The sequence below is a fragment of the Hypanus sabinus genome, chromosome 7 (genome assembly GCF_030144855.1).
Source record: "Hypanus sabinus isolate sHypSab1 chromosome 7, sHypSab1.hap1, whole genome shotgun sequence".
Taxonomy (NCBI): domain Eukaryota; kingdom Metazoa; phylum Chordata; class Chondrichthyes; order Myliobatiformes; family Dasyatidae; genus Hypanus; species Hypanus sabinus.
The window spans coordinates 123402620-123423564 of record NC_082712.1 but is presented as its reverse complement, the minus strand read 5'-3'; the positions used below and the strand labels follow the sequence as shown (position 1 = coordinate 123423564).

General features: G+C 39.3%; 1 protein-coding gene across 5 annotated transcripts in view; it reads right to left on the bottom strand.

The window, feature by feature from the left end:
- The window catches only part of syt12 (synaptotagmin XII), a 268982-nt gene that overhangs the window by 247180 nt on the left and 857 nt on the right, over positions 1-20945 (bottom strand). For 2 of the 5 annotated variants that reach the window (XM_059973918.1, XM_059973919.1), the window contains exon 1: positions 1505-1610. The exons of 1 other annotated variant lie outside the window; for it this stretch is intronic. The gene's annotated coding sequence lies outside the window, so the exon portion shown is untranslated. Of the gene's footprint in view, positions 1-1504; positions 1611-19501; positions 19692-20945 lie in introns of those variants that run through there. 2 more of the 5 variants (XM_059973917.1, XM_059973916.1) reach the window with 2 other exon arrangements.

Genomic DNA, 20945 nt, shown 5'->3' with positions numbered 1-20945 from the left:
GGCCTGGAATTCTGCCCATACTGGCTCATGAATCTACGTGCTTGTTTACAGAATTGTTCACTCGCAAGCCGCACGGTTGCTTGTGCCGTGACTTTCACTGATGCCAGGTCAAGTTTGTGTCCCTCTCCATCGTCATGGCTGAAGGCCGGGGAGACTTGGTCATGCTGCTTTACAGCCTCAGTGAGAGCCACGGTGCAAGTGGCATGCAAGAGAGTCACCATAATCAACAGCGCACTGATGGTGTCTCCTCGCGTGGTGATAAACATTTCCAAGTAAGTTGCCAAGATCAGAGAACAACTCAATCTAACCATCAACCACCTGAGCTACTCACCTTCTGAATTGTTTCCAAAAATTGCAGTGCCAGTTAGGGGTTGATGTGATGGAGAACACAGGGTCGGTGACCACAGGAAGGAACATTAAAAAATGTGACAAAATGCTTGCTTAAGGAAGGATCTTTCATAAAAATCACTTTCATCAAGAGTTAAAGTTGTGGCAACTACACCTCCTTCATTTAATATGGTCAAATAGAGGAATCAAAACTAATCTTTCAGGAGTCCTGGAAAATTCCAGAAGAATTTGTTTCATGTTGAGACTGTCAATCTGTCATGAAGTAGCATACTATAATGAAACGCTGCTCATAAATTGTGCACAGTCTAAAATAGGCATAAAGTACATGACTTGGAAATCTTCACCCTAATTTCTAGCTGCTTTACCCAATTCATCTCAGTTTGTCAAGCAAATTATCAGGTCAACCACTTTAGGTCTGAGAAAGAAAGATCAAAGAATTTCTTTAATGGTGAGAGACAGGAGCAGGCACTGGAGGAGCAAAGCAATTTAGAAGTCCATGTGCAAATATTGCTAAAAGCTACAGCACAGACACAAAACTAAATCAAAGAACTTCCAAAACCAAGGAAGAAATAATAGATCCTCTCGGTCAGGGAGCCATTATTGAATATTGTTTTTGATCTATGGTACTGAACATCAGGTAGGATATATAGCTTTCTTTGGAAGGCAGACTGTAATTTTGTACAAATTATTTTTCAAACCTTAAAGTCACAATGCACAATATAGAGTCCACCATCCACAGCAGGCCAGGAAGAGAGGTCTACCAGATCCTCTTACACTCAATACCCACAACTCTACAAGGTCTGTTCTTGGCCTGTTTCCACCATTAATGTTGCCCAAGGCACCTATGCTGTGCTTAAGGTACGATTTGCTGCAGACACACAATGGCTACTACAATCCAGTTCTCAGGCCAACCAATCTAGCCTGGATCTCCGAGCAAGGTGAAAACCAAGCATGTGACCAGGAATCCAGAAATCAGAGACTCAGGAACCACACAGATTCCAGGCCGAGCTTTTGAAAGCAAGTCACTTTCTCTTGCATTTCTAGACCTGAATGTATTGTATGAGTCAGCCACTATAAATGGAAAGTGGTAAATGATTGCTTAGCACAGCACCTGTATTTATTCTGCAGGAGGGACTACGAGCTTCCTCATACTTACCACTTTCATTCACCATCTTACACCCACACTTATCTCTTCTGTGTCTTCTGCACTGTTACAATGAAGCCCAACGCAAAATGAAGAACCCCTGACCTTCCTTCTGGGCACATTACAGCCTTCTAAACTCAGATGTGGTCTCTCTTTCCATCTCTATCAGAACTGGCCATCTCTGCCAGGCTTCCGTTTATGACTTTGCTCGGTTTCTCACTCTCCATTAGTACACCCTAGCCTGCTGGGCATGTTCCGCAGCATTTCAGCTATTCGCAGCACTGAACACAGAGAAAAAGCAGCTTTATTTGATTCTAACTACCTCATCTAGAATCAGAACCAGGATCAGGCTTCTTGTCACCGGCATATATCATGAAATTTGTTCACTTTCCAGCAGCAGTACAATGAAATATATGATTAAAATATACAGATTAAAAAAACTGAGTTACAGTGAGTGCACGTGTGTGTGTGTGTATTAAATAGTTAAGTTAAAATAAGTACTGCTAAGTAATAGAAATAAAGAAATAGTGAGGTAGTGCTCATGGGTTTAATGTCTATTTCAGAATCAGATGGCAGAGGTGAAGAAGCTGTCCCTGAATCATTGAGTGTGTGCCTTCAGGCTTCTGTACTTCCTTGCTGATGGTAACAGTGTGGTGGAGGTCCTTAATGATGGATGCCACCGTCGTAAGGCACCATTCTTTGGATGTCATGGATACTACAGAGGCTGGTACCCATGATAGAGCTGACTAATTTTACAAGTTTCTGTAACTTATTCCAATCTTGTGTAGTAGTCCCCACCCCCATATCAGACAGTGATGCAGCTGGTCAGAATGCTCCCCATGGTACATTTGTAGAAGTTTTCAAGTGTTTTAGTCAACAAACCAAATCTCCTCAATCTTCTAATGAAAAATATTCAATTGATCTCACCCTATCAGATGTTCTTCTCATTCCTCCCTACCTTTCTAAGATTGAAGATTTATTTGCTTTCTATCTTTCCAGCTTGGGTGAATGGTCTTGGACCTGAAATGTTAACCCTGATCCTCTTCTCACAGGTGCAGCCTGAAATGCTGACTGTTTCCACTACATTGTGCATTTAATTTTAGATTTCCAGCATCTGTAATTTAAAAAAAAATCATTTACTGCTATGCACATGTCTATCCCTGTAGAAGAATAGGGTCCAGTACTAGCGAGTAGTCCAGAACCGTATAATGCTTATGGGCAAAAGCCTGTCTCTATATAACAAAGGGTACAGTATTGGTGAGAAGTTTGTTATTATATGAACATAGAAGATTAAGGGGAGATTTGATAGAAGTGTACAAAATTATGATGGGTATAGGTAGGGTAAATGCAAGCAGGCTTTTTCCACTGATGATGGGTAGGGCTACAACCAGAGGTCGTGGATTAAGGGAGAAAGGTGAGAAGTTTAAGGGGAACATGAGGGGAAACTTCTTCACTCAGAGGGTCATGAGAGTGTGGAATGAGCTTCCAGCACAAATGATGCATGCGAGCTCCATTTCAATGTTTAAGAGAAGTTTGGGTAGGGACATGGAGAGTAGAGATATGCAGGTCGATGGAAGTAGGCAGTTTAAATGATTTTGTCATGGACTAGATGGGCCGAAGGGCCTGGTTCTGTACTGTACTTCTCTCTATATAATGCTGGGGTACAACATTAAGCAGCACAGTTTGGTCTCTCTCTAGCACTAAATGTAATTTGTAGGCACAATGGACTGAAAGATTGAACCGTCAATTCTCCCTTGCTTCCCTCCTAGATTTTAGCCTTGTTAGCAACAGGGCTAAATGATGAGATTGGGGCTATTGAGGGGATGGTGAAATGGAGAGAGGCCAGTAAATGGAATAACAAGAGGCTGCTGAGATGGAACTACTGTACAAGGTGGTTTTGACAAGATGCACTGAATAGTGATGTGCAATAGCAAGAACTATGGCATTTGTGCCCTTAAACGTGATGAAAGGTATCAATATCAGATTATACAAATTTAAGAATGAATAGTATCTCATAACTCACTCTTTGATATATTTTGGGTTGTTAATCTGTAAAAACATAGTGCCTCACAGGTTAAATCTCATATACAGGATGCGAAACTTCATTGTATTCTCTTTGGTTTACAAAGATACAGGTGATCTAATTTAAGATGGGACTGGGCAGAACAAGTAAACAGAAATTATTTTCTGTAATGGAGAAGTCCAGGAGATTGGAGTTTACCAGACAATCAGCAGAAATCAAATGCAAACTACATTCCAGTCTAATCATTAATAAAGAAAGTATCAAGAATCCTGTTTTTCATAAATGTCCATGTCATCGATGTCTCTTTTGATGGAATATCCATAGAAGTCAAGGCTATGCCCTCTCAAAATGACAAAAATGTGTAATGCCTTCAAATGTCCCATTCAGTAATTGTAGCCTTTTCTTCTAAATGGTTTCCCGAGATGAAGTAACACTTCCGAGTAAGAACTACTAATAACAATTGGATGAAAAATGCATTTTATAAAACTAACATTCTGAGTGTTCAAAATACAATGGATCTGTTTTTTATTTGTGCTTTTAGATTACTAGTATCTCCCTGTGACTGTGATTTTCATACTCCTTCAATGGAGAGATTAGGAAAGCCATTACGATATGCAAATTAATATCCACTGCAGCTTCATTTGAATACTATCCTGCCAAGATAGTATTCACAGTGCACTGTAGCTTGTGGCTCCTTACAGAATATAAAAACTTATAGAAGCACCAGCTGAATATCCAATTTGGGTGAATAAGCTGCGGCTTTGTCAAATCTAAACTGGAATTCTCAGCAAATTAAGAGTAGGCTATTCTAATCATTGAACTCCTTGCATGATTCAAATAGACATACAGTAGCTGGTCCTTAACTCAACTCAACTCCCTCTTTCTGTGCAGAGTGAGCATAACATTTGCTCAATAGCCCTCAGTGCTCCCTAGCCCACAGATTTTTAGTTATTACAGCAACTACAATCTTCTGACTTGGGGAATGTAAGATATCCACGATCCATGTATGGGAAAATTATATCAGCCTGACTGCAGTCCAAAACAAAATTGTTCCAGTTTTGTAATTTTGCCATCTTATTCTGAGTGCCTAGTGCTTCATCGAGAGAGCACAGAAATGGGTTTCCATGAGTTTCTTGCTGACCATCAACCCACTGACTTGCACTTTTCCTACATTAATCTATTTTTTAAAATTCTCCCCCACCTTCCCGTCAACTCTCCCCAAATGTCAGCACTCACCTACACATCCAAGGCAATTTATAGTCATAATCATCATTATGTGCTGTGTCCTAAGATGGTCATGATCATGGTCTTTTAATCATGACTGTCATTTGTAGATTTTTCTACAGTGGTTTGCCATTACCTTCTTCTGAATGGTGTCTTTACAAGATGGGTGACCCCAGCCGTTATCAACTCTCTTCAGAGGTAGGCTGCCTGGCATCTGTGGTCGCATAACTAGCACTTGTGATATGTACCTGTTGCTTATATGACCGTCCACCGTCTGCTCCCATGGCTGAGGCCATAAGTCCATAATACCATGATACAGGAGCAGATTAGGCCATTAGCCCCAATGAGTCTGCTCCACCATTTCATCATGGTTGATCCAATTTTCCTCTCAGCCCCAGTCTCATGCCTTCTCCCCATATCCCATCATGCCCCGACCAATCAAGAATCTATGAACCTCTGCCTTAAATAGACATGAAGACCTGGCCCCCACAGCTGGCTGTGGCAAAGAATTCCACAAATTCACAACAACCTGGCCAAAGAAATTCCTCCTCATCTTCATTCTAAAAGGATGTCCCTCTGATCTGAGGTTGTGTCCTCTGGCCTTAGACTATCCCATCATAAGAAATATTCTCTCTGCATCCACTCTATCATGGCTTTTCACCATTGGATAGGATTCAATGAGGATACTCCTCATTCTTCTGAATTCTAGTGAATACAGAACAACAGCAATCAAATGCACTTCATATGATAAGCCAATCACTCCTGGAATCATTTTTGTGAACTTCCCTTGAACTCTCTCCAATGTCAGCACATCCTTTCTTAGATGGGGTCCAAAACTGCTCACAGTACTGAGTCAGACCTCACCAGTGCTTTTTAAAGCCTCAATATTGCATCGTTGCTTTTATATTGTAATCCTTCCGAAATGAAAGCCAATATTGCATTTTCCTTCTTTTTCACCATATTTTTGCATTTTCTTTCCTTCTAGAAAATAGTCAACCCTTTTATTCCTTCTGTAAAAAGTTCTGCCATACACTTCCTGACACTGTATTCTACCTGTCATTTCTTTGCCAATTCTCCTAATCTGTTGGCCCTTCTATAGACTCTCTACTTCTGAAAAAAGCGATGTAACAGATTTTTAACATCTGTTGTTATGTCTCCTGCTGGCTGTGAAAATGGGGGACACCTTCTCCTCCCTTGTCAGTAATCCTTGAAAGATCATCACTAATGCTTCCATGTTCTCTTCAGCCACCTCTTACAGAACCCTCGGGTGAACACAATCTGGTCCAGGTGACTTAACTGCCTTGAAACCATTCAGTTTCTCAAGAACCTTCTTTCTATTGATGATAACTTCAAACACTTCATGACCCCTGACACCCGGAACTTCCACCATACTGCCAGTGTCTTTCACAATGAAGACTGATGCAAAATATTTATTCAGTTCATCCGCTATTTCTTTGTCCCCCATTACTACCTCTCCAGCATCATTTTCCAATGATCCAATACCCACTCTTGCCTCTCCATTACACTTTATATATCTGAAGAAAATTTTGGTATCCTCTTTAATATTACCAGCTAGCTTACTTTTATATTCCATCGCTACCTTCTCAATGACATTTAGTTACCTTCTGTTGAATTTAAAATCTTCCCAATCATCTAACACCCACCAAATTTTGCTCTCTTTAGCTTTTATGTTGGCTTTACTTCATTTGTTAGCCACGATTGTTCATCTTTCCTTTAGAATACTTCTTCCTCTTTGGGATGTATATATCCTGAGCCTTCTGAATTGCTTCTAGAAATTCCAACCATTACTGCTCTGCCATCATTCCTGCCAGTGTTCTTTCCCAATCAATTCAGGTCAACTCCTCTCTCATGCCTCTGTAATTCCCTTTACTCCACTGTAATACTGATATATCTGCCTTTAGCTTCTCCTCAAATTTCAGGGTAGATTTGATCATTGTATAATCACTTCTTTTACCTTAAGCTTTCTAATCAATTCCAGTTCATTGCACAACACCCAATCCAGAATAGCTGATACACTATTGGGCTCAATCACAAGCTGCTCTATGAAGCTATCTCGGTGGTATTCTTGAAATTTTCCCTCCTGAAATCCAGCACCAACATGATTTTCCCAATCTATCTGCATTTTGAAATCCCCCATGACTATTGCAATATTGCCCTTTTGAAATGCATTTTCTATCTCCCATTTTAATTTGTAGACCACATTCTTCCTAGTGTTTGTGGGTCCACATACAACTCCCATCAAGGCCTTTTTACCCTTGCAATTCCTTAGCTCTATCCACAATGACTCAGTACCTTCTGACCCTATGTTACCTCTTTCTAATGATTTGATTTCATTTTTTACCAACAGAACAATGCCACACCCTCTGTTGTCCTGTCTGTCCTTTCAATACAATTGGCATCCTTGGGCATTAAGCTCTCAGCTATAATCCTCTTTCAGCCATGATTCAGTGATGCCTACAACATCATACCTGCCAATCTGCAACTGTGCTACAAATTAATTTACCTTATCCATATACTGTTCACATTCAAATATAACACCTTCTGTCCTATGTTCTCCTTGCTTGACCTTGTCAGCCTTTTACGTTGCAGCTCATCCTATTGACTTTAATTTTGCCCTATCAACAGCCTCTCCTCACGATACATTGCCTCTGTTTGTAAACCAGCTACCTCGTCTTCAGCACTATTATCCGCCGTTCCTTTGATGCATCTTGCATTGAAATATACACAGCTCAGGACACTAGTCACACCACGCTCAACCTTTTGATTCCTGACTCTCTCTGAGGTCTCAGCAACATCTGCCTCCACTAACTGTTCTGGAATTCTGTTTCCAATCCTCCTGCTACTCTAGTTTAAACCCCAGTGCACAGCACTAACAAACTTCCCCGCTAGATTAGTCCCCCTCCAGTTGAGGTGTAAACGATCCTGTTTGTACAGGTCCTAACTTCCCTGCAAGGCAGCCTAATTAACCCAAAATCTTATGCCCTCCCTCCTACACCAACTGCTTAACCACATGTTGAACTGTATAATCTTCTCAGTTCTGGCCTCACTAGCACATGGCACAGGTGGCAATCCTGAGATCACAACCATGGAGGTCTTGCCATTTAACTTAGCATCTAACTCCTTGGCTCTTCACCCTTCCACTTAAGAATGCTGAGGACTTGATCTGAGGTTTCCCAGACCCTTGCGTCTGAGAGGCAACATACTATCCAGTAATCTCATTCTCACCCACAGAACCTCCTGTCCTTTCTGCTACCTAATGAACCCCCATCACCACAGCGCACCTATTTTCCTCCCTTCCCTGCCAGACAGTGCTGAAAACCCAGCCACATTGACTCTCCTCTGTTAGATCAACCCCCCAGTGGTATCCAAAATGATATATCTATTGACGAGGCTGATGGCCACTGGGTACTCTGCACTGGCTCCTTAACCTCTTTCCCCTTCCTGACTGTCACCCAAGTCTCCTGTGTCCTGTTCCTTGCGTGTAACTACCTCTCTATCACCCCCTTAGCCTCCCAAATGTTTCGAAGTTCATCCAGTTCCAGCTCCAAATCCTTAACACAAATTGTTAAAAGCTGCAGCTGGAAGCACTTCTCGCTATTGTTGTCGTCAGGCACAATGGAGGTCTCCTTGCCTTCCCACATGCTGCAAGAGGTGCATTCAACTACGCTGCCTGCCATCTCTACTGTCCTAGATGAAGAGATATAGAGAAGGGGAAGTAAAAAATCATAACCTGGAGCTTTTCTTTTCTTTGCTTTCTCTGACTGAAGTCACTCTTCACTGAAGCCTCGAAGAGCTAAAGCCTCAAGATCACCACCCTAACTCTGTCCTGTCAGACAATGGCTGCTGTGCATGCCCTGCCTTCCTTTTTTTTTGCTCTTGCTAATCAAACCCAAACGCCAAGTGCTCGCTGCTCAAAGCTCTTTCTCGCTGTAGCAACCCGCTGTTGGCTTTTTTACTTGGGCAGTGGACCTGAGTGAAATCCCCTCCTTCCAACATCCGGGTTGGTCACAGGTCAAAGCTCTTTTTCACATCACCTTGATCAGGGAGGGGGCTAAGCAGGTGCTACACCTCGCCAAAGGGTGACCTTCAAGCTAGTGGCGGGAAAGAGCACCTTACATCTCTTTTGGGCAGCACCCTGCCACTCAAAATTACGGTGGCCAAATTAAACTACCAACCAGCATGTCTTTAGGATTTGAGAGGAAACCAGAATACCTGGGTGAAATCCCCATAGAGCAAATTCTGCACAGACAAGACCTCTAAGAGGAAAAGGCTTTTCTGCATCTAGGCTATTTAGATAGGGTATTATTTTAAATACCCAAATTGCATTAGCCTTTGATAATCTGAATACAAGAGCGAAGTGCCTTTGCTGGAGCAATGTGGGGTGGGGGAAGAAGAGGGAGAGAGTTGATGCTTTTGCTGCTGCTTGTGTGTGGGAGGGGAGGGGGAGAAGGGCTTTAGAGGTTCTGACATTTATGTCATTCCTTCTTTGGGGTTCTTTCTGTTTCATGGATGTCTGTGAAGAGAAAGAACTTCAGGTTGTATAATGTATATGTTCTCTGATATTAAATTGAAGCATTGAACCATTAAAAAGAATGCAAGTCAGGTCCACGCGACCTATCTTTATACTTTAACCCAGTTGAGACTAAACCCTACTAAATGTATTGCTTGATTGATTGTAAACATTGAACACAATGCAGGTGGAACCAGAGAACATTTTAATAGAGCCTTGTGATCATCTCTTTATGTTAGTGTAAGCAAATCATTACATTCATTTGTTCTGCTTGTTCATTCCCTGACTCGTTAGAAAATGTCCCATGGACCAGTATCTCTAACAAGACAAAAAAAGAAGCTATGTTTAATTTGGTTGACAATTCAAAAGCAACGGGAAACCCATTAGTTTAATTGATAGATGTGAAAATAATTAAAGCATTATGTGGGCTTTCTTGCCCTCTGAAGACCCTTATAGCCAGTAGTTCACTTTTGAAATGCAGTTGCTGATGGAATGAATACAAGCCACAGAATGTTTGCACAGAATAATGTTCTTTGAATACCAATACCATTTTTGACTGACTTGTGGCTTAGCTGACCAAACTAGAGTAGAAAGCTGTGGCACATAGCAGTGGAAATGGCAAGAGCTTCAAGTTCCTCAATGCAAACGTCTCCAAGGATCTATGCTGGGCTCAACATATTGATGCAACCATGAAGAAGCTACAATATATTTCGTTAAAAGTTTGAGGGGATTTTGTATGTCACCAGAGACTCTAGCAAATTCTCCAGATGTACCATGAGAGCATTCTGACTTGTTACATCACCACCTGGTTTGGAGGCCTCAATGCACAAGATTGAAAGAGGCTGCAGACTGTTGTAGACTCAGCCAGCTCCACCAGGGACATAACACTTCCCACAATCAAGGACATCTTCAAAAGGCAGTTTCTCAAGTTGACGATTTCCATCATTAAGGACTTTCACTACCTGGGACATGCCCTCTTCTCAATTCTACCATTAGGATGGAGGTGCAGGAGCTTGAAGATGCACACACAAACTTTTCAGAAGTCAAACTTCTAAATAGTTCATCAATCTGTGAACACTACCTCACAATTCCTCTTTTGGACTGTTATATTTTTTATTCTAACTTACAACAATTTTTATGTCTTACATTGTACTTCTGTCATGAAAGCAGCAGATTTCACAACATACACTCAGTGGCCACTTTATTAGGTACTTCTGCTTATTTATGCAACTATCTAATCAATCAACCAATCACGTGGCAGCAACTCAATGCCTAAGTGCATGAGGCATGGTTAAGAGGATCAGTTGTTATTGAGACCAAACATCAGAATGGGGAAGAGATGTGATCCAAGTTACTTTGACTGTGGAATGATTATTGGTGCCAGATGGAGTTGTTTGTGTATCTCAGAAACCGCTGCTCTCCAGGGATTTTCATGCACAACCTTCTCTAAAGTTCACAGAGGATGGCGTAAGAAACGAAAAAGATCCAGTGACTGGCAGTTCTGTGAGTGAAAATTACTTGTTCATGAGAAAGGTCGAAAGAGAATGGTCAAACCTGTTCAAGCTGCAGGAAGGTGACAAAGATTCAGGTAACCATGCGTTACAAAAGAAGGGTGCAGGAAAGCATCGCTGAATGCACAACACATTGAACCTTAAAGTGGAGGGGCTACAGCATCATAAACTCAGTGGATCAGTGTTAGACCACTTACTTTCACCTTATTTGTCAATAATCTGGATGATAGAATTGATGGCTTTGTAGCTGAGTTTGAAGATGATAAGACAGGTGGAGGGGCAGATATTGTTCCGGAAACAGGACGTCTGCAGAAGGACTTAGACAGATTAAGAAAATGGGCAATGAAGTGGCAGATGGAATATAGTCCAGGGAACTGTACAGTCATGCACTTTGGTAGACGGAATAAAGGCAGTGCCAATTTTCTAAATGAGGAGAAAATTCAGACATCAGAAGTGCAAAGGAACTTGGGAATCCCCGTGCAGCATTCCCCAAAAGGTTAATTTGCAGGCTGAGTTGGTGGCAATGAAGGCAAATATAATGTTAGTATTAATTTTGAAAGGACTTGAGTATAAAAACATGGATATAATGCTGAAGCTTTATTAGGCATTGGACAGACCACACTTGGAGTATTGCGAGCAATTTCTGTGCCCCTTATCTAAGAAAGGATATACTGGCATTGGAAAGGGCCCAGAGGAGGTTCACAAGAATGATCCTGGGAATTAAAGGGTTAACATATGAGGAGCAATTGATGGCTCTTGGAATTTAGAAAAATGAGGAGTTATCTCATTGAAGCTTATCAAATATTAAAAGGACTAGACAGACTGGATGTGGAGTGGATGTTTCCTATAATGGGGGAGTCTAGGACCAAAGGGCACAACCTCACAATACAAGGACATCTCTTCAGAACACAGATCAGGAGGAATTTCTTCAGCGAGAGGATGGTGAATCTATGGAATTCACTGCTATGGATGGTGTGGAGGCCAAGTTATTGTGTCTATTTAAAGCAGAGGTTGATAGATTTTTGATTTGTAAAGATGTCAAAGGCTGCAGGAAGAAGGCAGGAGAATGGGGTAAGAAGGAGGATAATAATCAGCAGTGATGGAAAGGCAAAGCAAACTCGATGGGCTGAATGGCCTGTTTCTGCTTCTAGGTCATATGGGCTTATAGTTATATTGTTGAATTAACAACTGTTCCCTTATGGCAGCTAATGTTACTAAATGCTATGAAGCACTAATTTTAGACAGTAAAAATGATACAATAACATGTTAAGTTTTAATTTTCAAATATTCTGACAGACCCAGCATATTTATTTCAGAAATACATCTTTTTCCAATTTAGCAGCAATTATTTCTCAAGTAAAATTAAATCTGACACAATAAGCATTCATTTTGAAGTTGTTTTTCATCATCCTTAAAACTACATATGTAATTATGAATGAATTTTTTTCTACAATTTTATAATGTAAACAAGAGTGTTAGTATCTTGCAATCTGTGTCTACATGCACTGGTATTATTGTTTGATGTGAACCAGTGCAATTATGGTGTCCCTATATTAATATGTTTTCATGGATTTACATTGTACACTTCCCCATATCCTACAATTAAAGAGCCCGTTTACTGTATATATAGGAATGAGCATCTGGACCTGATGAAGTGAATTACTGGGATTATGTTTTCTAAATGTACTGTTGCAAAATCTCAAAATATACTTTGTGTAATGCTAATATTATTCATAGATATTCTAGGAAAAGTTTCTTGCTTTCCTTTAGTAATCTCCTCATCACAAGGTGTTGTGATGTAAATAAGATAAACACTGGTAAAGTTATGAAAGCTGGACTTCTTGACAGTTAGTTTGAAAGAGCTGATACTTCTACTCAAAGTAGAAACAATTTAAAATGAATAAAATTCTTATCCAGTTATAACTGCGATTATTTTTTCATACAGAAATGTACTTTTTAGATTTCATCAGAACACATCAACTTAAGTAATGTATCTTATTTTGGCACAAAATGAGCAATAAACAGTACATACTGTCATTTCCAAGTGGATCCCTGTTCATATACATAAACACAAAGTTATTGTGAAATCTGTAATAAATTCACTCTGTAATAAATTGGTCCAATGAAGAAATCCAAGAAAGTGTATATTAAAAATATATATTCTCAATGCTATGTGTCAATGTTTCATAAAGAATAAATTATTTTGTTAGGGAATTAAAATAGCAATGCTGGTTTCCTGAATACTTTACATAATCTCAATGACCTTCATCAATTCATGAACTTAATTGTGCAATGCTACATACTAAAACCTAACCAGTGGCAATATTTTTATTACAATATTTCCTTTGCTAAAATATGATTTGCTAAACTATGAAATGTGCCAAGCATGGCCTTAACTCTCAAATTAAGTCACTTAGACATATGAAGGCTAACGTTCTAAACATTTGCTGTGGCTGTATGCTCAGTCTTTCAAACAGCACTTAAGTGTCCAAATCAACCATTATTCATGAAAAAAAAATCACCATGTTTCATGGAGAATAAGAAATAGATATTCAATTAGATCTTTATGTATGGCTATTCATACGTATCCATGCAAAACTAAGGTGGTAGAATAGAATGTATAAATTGGTTATGTTTTTGAAATGTCAATTTGGAAGAAAGAAGAGTGTGTTTTGATAAAACAACTGAAGACCTGAGGATCATGTGCATTATTTTCTAAAATATGTTAGAAGAAGTAATGTCCAACAGCCCTTATTGCTGAACATAACTCTGGTAATATGATGAGAATTTTATATGACAGAAAAGAATGCAAAAGGCTGAATTTCCTCAATGGTTGGGATCATTGTTCCTCTTAACATGTGAATAGTCTAAATATGAATACAGGTGGCACAGTTTTTATATTTGCAGATGTCAGATCAAACCAACTGAGAGGAGAATAAACAGTATACACTGAGTCGTATGTACTTATAAAAGGGTGAAACACAGGAAGACATTGGTTCAAATACATTTTTTTATCAAATTTGCAAGCAGTATGAGGTTTTAAATTTACAGTGAGGCATGGAGGGCAAAAATAGGTCCATGATTTTAGATCTGTACAAATTGTTTCAAAGGTGTAGTTGCAAGAGTGCTCTGTTTGAGACATTTTTGGATCCTGGTAAGGGAAGAGGCAGTAAGGAAATGCAAAGATCCCACCATGCACAGGGAGGTATAGTTAGGAAAGACAAGCAAGAAAAATTGCCATTATTTTCTTTAGAATAAACTTCAAGATGATCCAATAGAAGAGTTCAGAATAATGATAGGTTTTGCTGTGCATGTTGGTGGTAAGTAAATAACTATGGGGCCTACTTTCAGATCATCTCCAGTCAGAAGGCCAGATTGCTATTCCTGAACTTGTTAAGCAATAACCGGAAATAGAACCAAAACTAGTGCATTGTTTCTTCAGAAGGCATAGACACTAGATAAATATTCATATACTATCTGTATATATTCCACATGACTTTTAATATGAAAATGTATTTTAGAGAGTGATAGGATTAATTGGGACTTTACTTAACTGGTAATATGTTAGAAGTACATCCTGTGATTTTTTTTTTACTGAGTATTAGCAGGAAAAAATTCTGAACTGCGGCACAATCAAAAGAGAAATCAGTAAAGAATATACTGTACTAGGATGGGGATTAGAAGAATTGGTGCTGAGCCTGAACAAGGAGCTACTACAAAAGGACTGAATGCTTGCTCATTTCAAACTCTTAGTATTAGGCAACATCTCGATCTCCAGTTATCTGCTCTGCCTGCTGAAGCATAGAGTGAGCATAGAGTCTGCCAGCCTCCCAGCAAATGTATGTTGCAACCACGTGCTAGTTTTTAAGAATACAACTTCTGTGGAAGGTTCTTTTTGGCATTCTTTACATGATATCTGCTTACATTCAGATGGCATTAGATCAAAGAATAAAGTTTTTAAACTCTGACAATCCAGCATCCTTGGGATTGTGGAGGTATCAGACCAACAGATGTTCCAGAAGATTGGATGTTAATAAACATAAATTTATTTAGTTTTTGTTTACATGTCACATAGAACTATACAGCACATGAACAGTCTCTTCACCCCACAGCATTGAGACAAACTAATTAAATTAGTAATTAAAAACCCTTATTACATTTGCCCCCACTAACATTCCCAACAACATATTTCAGGCATCCACTTCTCCCTGTGTAGGATGATTGCTTCACACATCTTCTTTGAACTCATCACCTTAAATGTATGCTCTCAAGTATTGACATTTCAATCCTAGAAAAAAGCTACTGGCTGTCTAATTGATCAATGCCTCCCATAATCTTATAAACTTCTTTTAGGTCTCTCCTTGGCCTCCTCCACCCCAGAAAGAACAGCTCAACTTTGTCCAACTTCTCTTCATAGCACGTGCCTTCTAACCCAGGCAGGATCCTGGTAAAACTCTTATGTACACTCTCCAGAGTCTCCACATCCTTCCTATAATGGGATAACCAGATCTGAATCAAATACTTCAGATGTAGCCTAAGTAGAGTTTTATAAGCCTGCACTCTAACTTCCTGACAATTGAACTCAGCTTCAGTTTATAAAGCCAAACATACCATACACCTCTTTACCACCTTATCATTTTGAGGAGCTATTTTTGAGGGGTATGAACTTAGACCCTAAGATCCCCTGTACGTCAATGGCAGTGTCCTGCCATTAACTGCGTTCTGTTTCTTTATATTTGACCTCCAAATCGCAACATAATAATAAATAATAAATAGAAGTGATACCACACCACTCAGAGCATGCCCTCTTTTCATTGCTACCATCAGGAAGCAGGTACAGAAACCTGAAGGCACACACTCAATGATTGAGGAACAGCTTCCCCCTCTGACGTCAGATTTCTGAGTGGATATTGAACCCAAGAACACTACCTCACTACTTTTTTATTTCTATTTCTTTTGCACTACTTTTTTAAATGTATCTATTATTTACTTAATGTTTAAATTCACAGTTTTTTCCCTCGACCATCATGTATCACATTGTACCGTCGCCATTAAGTTAACAATTTCACAACATATGCCAATGATATTAAACCTAATTCTGACAATAGTGTAATAAATCTTCCGATGTCCATGGTGAGTCTAAAGGGAGTGGGAAATGTATAAATGTTCTGGAGCCTATCTCTCGTAGTAAACCTGCCCATGCTCCCTGTCCCTAATGCTCCAGACTGTAACCTTGACTCCAGCTGTACATATGGCCACAGTCCAGAATGCCTTAGCTGCACTCCAGGCTCCTGGCTCATACTCTGGACTAAAGGGTGAGTGAGATGGCAGACCATCATGAGTTCCAACTAACCAAATGCCAGATAATTGGAGTTTTACTGTAATTACAGCTTGAGTACTGGGAGTTCAGAGCAATGGGCCCATGCCTATACTAGTGTTCTATACAACTCATCTCCTACTCTACAGATTCTGTTAACACTTTGCATTCCTTTCTATTTATTTAGCTTCTTTTTGTATACAAGAAAGTTTTTCCCTTCAGCTATTCATGTGATAGTACATTTAGTGTTCTAACCACTTTCCATGTGTAAAGTCATCTTTTCCAACTTCCCTACTGTATCTGGCTTACATTTTTGACTTTAGCTCAGCTTTATTCCACAACTGGAAACAATTTCTCTACAGCTAATCAAAGTTTAAAATTCAAAGTAAATTTAGGATCAATACATATATCTCACCATATAGTACCTTGAGATTCATTTTCTTGCCAGCATTTACAGGAAAATAAATAAATACAATAGAATTTGCAAACAATTATACATAAAACAAGGACTGATGAACAAGCAATGTGAAAAAGAAGATATACTGTACCAAAAAAAGTACTGAGAGCATTAGTTGTAAAGAATCCTTTGAAAGTGAGTCTATAGGTTGTGGAAATAGTTCAGAGTTGTCCTCACTGAGCAAAAGTTATCCTGACTGATTCAGGAGCCTGATGGGTTGTAGGTAATAACTGTTCCCGAGACTGGTGGTGTGGGATCTAAAGCTTCAGTAACTCCTGTCCGAATGTAGAAGTGAGAAGTGAGCATGGCCTAGATGGTGGGGCTCTTTGATAACGGATGCTGCTTTCTTGTGGTAGCACTCCACGTAAATGTGCTCAGTGGTGGGAAGGACTTTGGTGCGTTGGACTGGGCTGTATCCACCATTTTCTGTAGTCTTTTCTATTCCTGGGCATTGGTGTTTTCACACCTGTCTGTGATAAGCCAATTAGGATACTTTCCACTGTGCATCTATAGAAGTTTGTCAAACCCATTCAAATTTTAAAGACTTCTGACTGTTCACCCTTCTAGAGCAAGGAGCCAAGTCTGGCCAATTCTTTCTCATTGATATAAGCTTGCTGTTCTAGCATCATTCTACTAAATATGTGTCCATCTTCTTCAGAGTCATTATGTACACTTCATTATATGGAGACCAGAGACAATACTGATTTTTGAAAAGAAAACAGAGTTTGGCAATTTTATCATTATTTTAAGGGTTTAAGTAGATTTGATAGGGAATCAGAATCAAAATCAGGTTTAATATCACTGGCATATATCATGAAATTTGTTATATTTGCTGCAGCAATATAAGGCAATTCATGATAAAAGGGAGAAAAAACTGTGAATTACAGTAGGCATATAAATACTATGTATATATATAAATAAATTAAATAAGTTGTGCAAATAGAAGAAATAAAAAAAGTAGTGAGGTAGTGTTCATGGTTTCAATGTCTATTCAGAAATTGGATGGCAGAGGGGAAGAAGCTGTTCCTGAATCATAGAGTATGTGCCTTCAGGCTTCTGTACCTCCTTCCTGAAGGTAACAATAAGATGGGATGTCCTAGGTGGTGGGGGTCCTTAATGATGGATGCAGCCTTGACAATCTCCTGGATTCTACTGAGCCTAGTGCCCATGATGGATCTGACTAAGTTTACAATTCTCTGCAGCTTACTTTGATCCTGTGCAGTAGCCTCCCCCAAACCCCATGCCAGATAGTGATGCAGCCAGTTAGAATCAGTGAATCGGGTGAACCAGTGGATGGTGTATATCTTGTATTCTTAGAAGACAGTTAACAAAATCATACATTGTTATGTAGAATCAGGGCTCATGGGATTTAGGGTACTGTACTAACACTGGCTGAAGATTGGTTATAGGATCGAAAGCAAAGTAGGCCATCGACCATCATTTCAGGTTGCATGTGTTACTAACTGAGTGCCTTGAGAATCAAATATCAATGCTTGTAGCCTCGCTACTTCCAATCTACAGTTGAATGATCCTAGTGTAATACAGTTAGTATTGCTGACGATATAAAACTAGATAGGAAAGCAAAGTTTGAAAATGCAAAAAAAAATGCAGCATAGGTATAAAATAGATTAAGTGACTGGGCAAAAAGATAAGATATGGAGCACAGTGTATGGTTGTGTGAAAGAATTCTTTTTGGTAGGAAGAAGTGAAACAATATTTTTAAGAAGATGGGATATTAGTAAGTTTTCAAATTTGAGAGATTTGGAGTTCTTTGTACAAAAATATAAATATTACCATGCATTTTGGAAGATAATTAATACATTGTAAATGTGGATGGAATACTAAAGTAACAACTTTTGTTGCATTATGGAGCTGTGATAACACCGCAGTTAGGGCGTTATATTTTTTTTTCCCTTACCCAAGGCAGGTGTGCAAAGAATTCATAAAATGGATTCCTGGGATGGGAGAAGGGAGAAGATACATCACTGTATCAATGGTGATATCCATTGGTGATCGGAATTTCAACAAGAAATCTCAATGAAGTGATCTTCATTGCTTTGACGTGTAGATGTTGGAGGGTTGTTTTCCTTGGCTGAAGAGCCAATTAGGACTGAAATGAGGAAACAGTTCTCATTCAGAAGGTTGCAAACCCTTAAAGTTCAAAGAATCACAGAGACATACAACTTGAAAATGAACTTGTTGGACTACCAATTTGATACCAACCATTAACCACGCATGATATTAATCAGACACTCATCTCATGCTGTCCTCCCTACATTCCTATCAACTATCTCCTAGTCACTACCACTCACCCATACACAATACAATCAAACTACAGTGGTCAAGTAACCAAACAGCCAGCATATCTTTGAGACATGGGAGGAAGTCAAACAGCCAGAGAAGATGAACATGAACAATGGGAGAACATGCAAACTCCACACACATGGTACAGAGGTCAATTTCAACCCAAGTTACTGGAGTAATGAAACGGTAAATCTTTTTGCTGTAACTCTGCTTCATTAACTAAGAAACCTATCAATAAAATTATTAAGTATATTTAAAATTGATATCCATAGAGTTTTGAGCATCAGGTGATTTTGAGATAGGGTGAGAATTTCTGATTTAACTTCAACTACTTAAATGGCACAGCATTCTCAACTATCCATGTGGCCTTCTTCAGCTATTTTTAAATTCTCTCAGTAATATCTAACAAACCTTTCCCTTGGTGTAATGGACTAAGAAAACAAATGTTCTCTTGGCAGCAAATTTCTTCACAAAGTAAAATATGCAAATTAGAGTGTTTTTTATAATTATTTCCTATTGTAAAAAGTGAAGATTATTTTTGCTTCAAAATTCTTTCTACAGACTGTAGATGATGCATGTTAAGCATTATAGTGGTAGTCAACTATAACCTATTAGCAATTTATTAAGAAATGCAAGACTTACATTAGATTGCAGTCTTCTTAGTGAAAAACGTTTATTCTTGAATAACTTCATTCATTTTCAGCTTGATTGTGTATTCAGTGGGAGAAACCTCTTGCAGTTGAATAACATTGAAGAGAGTTAAATGAACTTCTGTGTATAGATTAATAGAATGTAACTGTCATTGTTAGTCAGTCTAACTATGGAGAAACTATTTCTTTTAAACTTGCTGCTACTCTGATACACATCAAAGTTTTCTGCAAGGAAGGGTTTACAAATATAAACACAATACTCACATGTTAGATTATTCCAAATCCCATATAATCTATATAGAATACAGAAATCACATTGAGAACTGGCTGAAAGCATAAAATATAAACCAGTGCATTGGGCGGTCATACAAAATAAGATAATGCCATCACAAACCGTTCACACTAGCAGATGAGAGCAGTGACCCTGAACTTAAATACAGTATTATCTTTCATGTAAGAGAACATCACAAAATAACTCTTAAGAGCCCACCAAGCAAAACTGGACTGAGTCATACAAAGAAATAGCCGAGCAAATAGCAAAACAAAACGTTTTATGGTCATTTCTTTGGAGAGCTGATAGAAAGAAAAAAATAGACAATTGCAAAGGTCAGGGCTTCAGCATCTGAAGACACATCCACCAGTGGGAGTTCAGTTTTTTTAAAAAAAAGTCGGAACTGGAGATCTCAGAAGGTTGTCGAGCTGGAGGCTATTACAAGAAGCACAAAAAGGCCAGGGAGCAATTTGAAAACAGCAACAAAATGGTGATTAAGATAGTGATATGATAAGTGAGGGATAAAGGGAGTGATGGGGAGTGGGTAAAGGAAGCATGTGCTTGAATTATGTCATCCATAGAGAGGTGACAGAGGGAGGTTGGCCCGGAGACTGTTTGCAATAATCGAATATAGAAATAACAAAGACATTCAAAAGGAATTCAGCAGCAGAGCTGAGCAGAGGCACAATCAGAATTGAGTGACATTAAGGAGCTGCTTAACAGGCGTCTTAATCATGACACATATTTATGAACCGATTTCCATCTTGCGGTCAGGAATGATCCCAAGATTATAACGAGTTCCCTTCGGCTTCGGCTCTTGCTAGGGAGAGGGATGAAGTTGGTGGTTGGGAAACTATCCATGGTGGGGACATCTCGCCACTGTGTCAGTGGAAGAAGTTTCGGCTTGGTGGGAAATCAGACAGGCAATGTGGGAAAACAGAGGCAGCGGAGAAGCGCTGGTACGCTTCATTCTCGGGAGAGATTGCCCTGGGATTCCTACTGGATAAAACGCACACAAGACGCAGAATCCCCGCGTCACAATTTATGAAATATAATTAACACATGTATAAGAAACTCATTCTGTGAGACGGAAGCACACGCAAACTGCGATTGCATCAAGCACTGTACCAAATATCCCAACACGAAAGGTTTATTCCGATCCAAC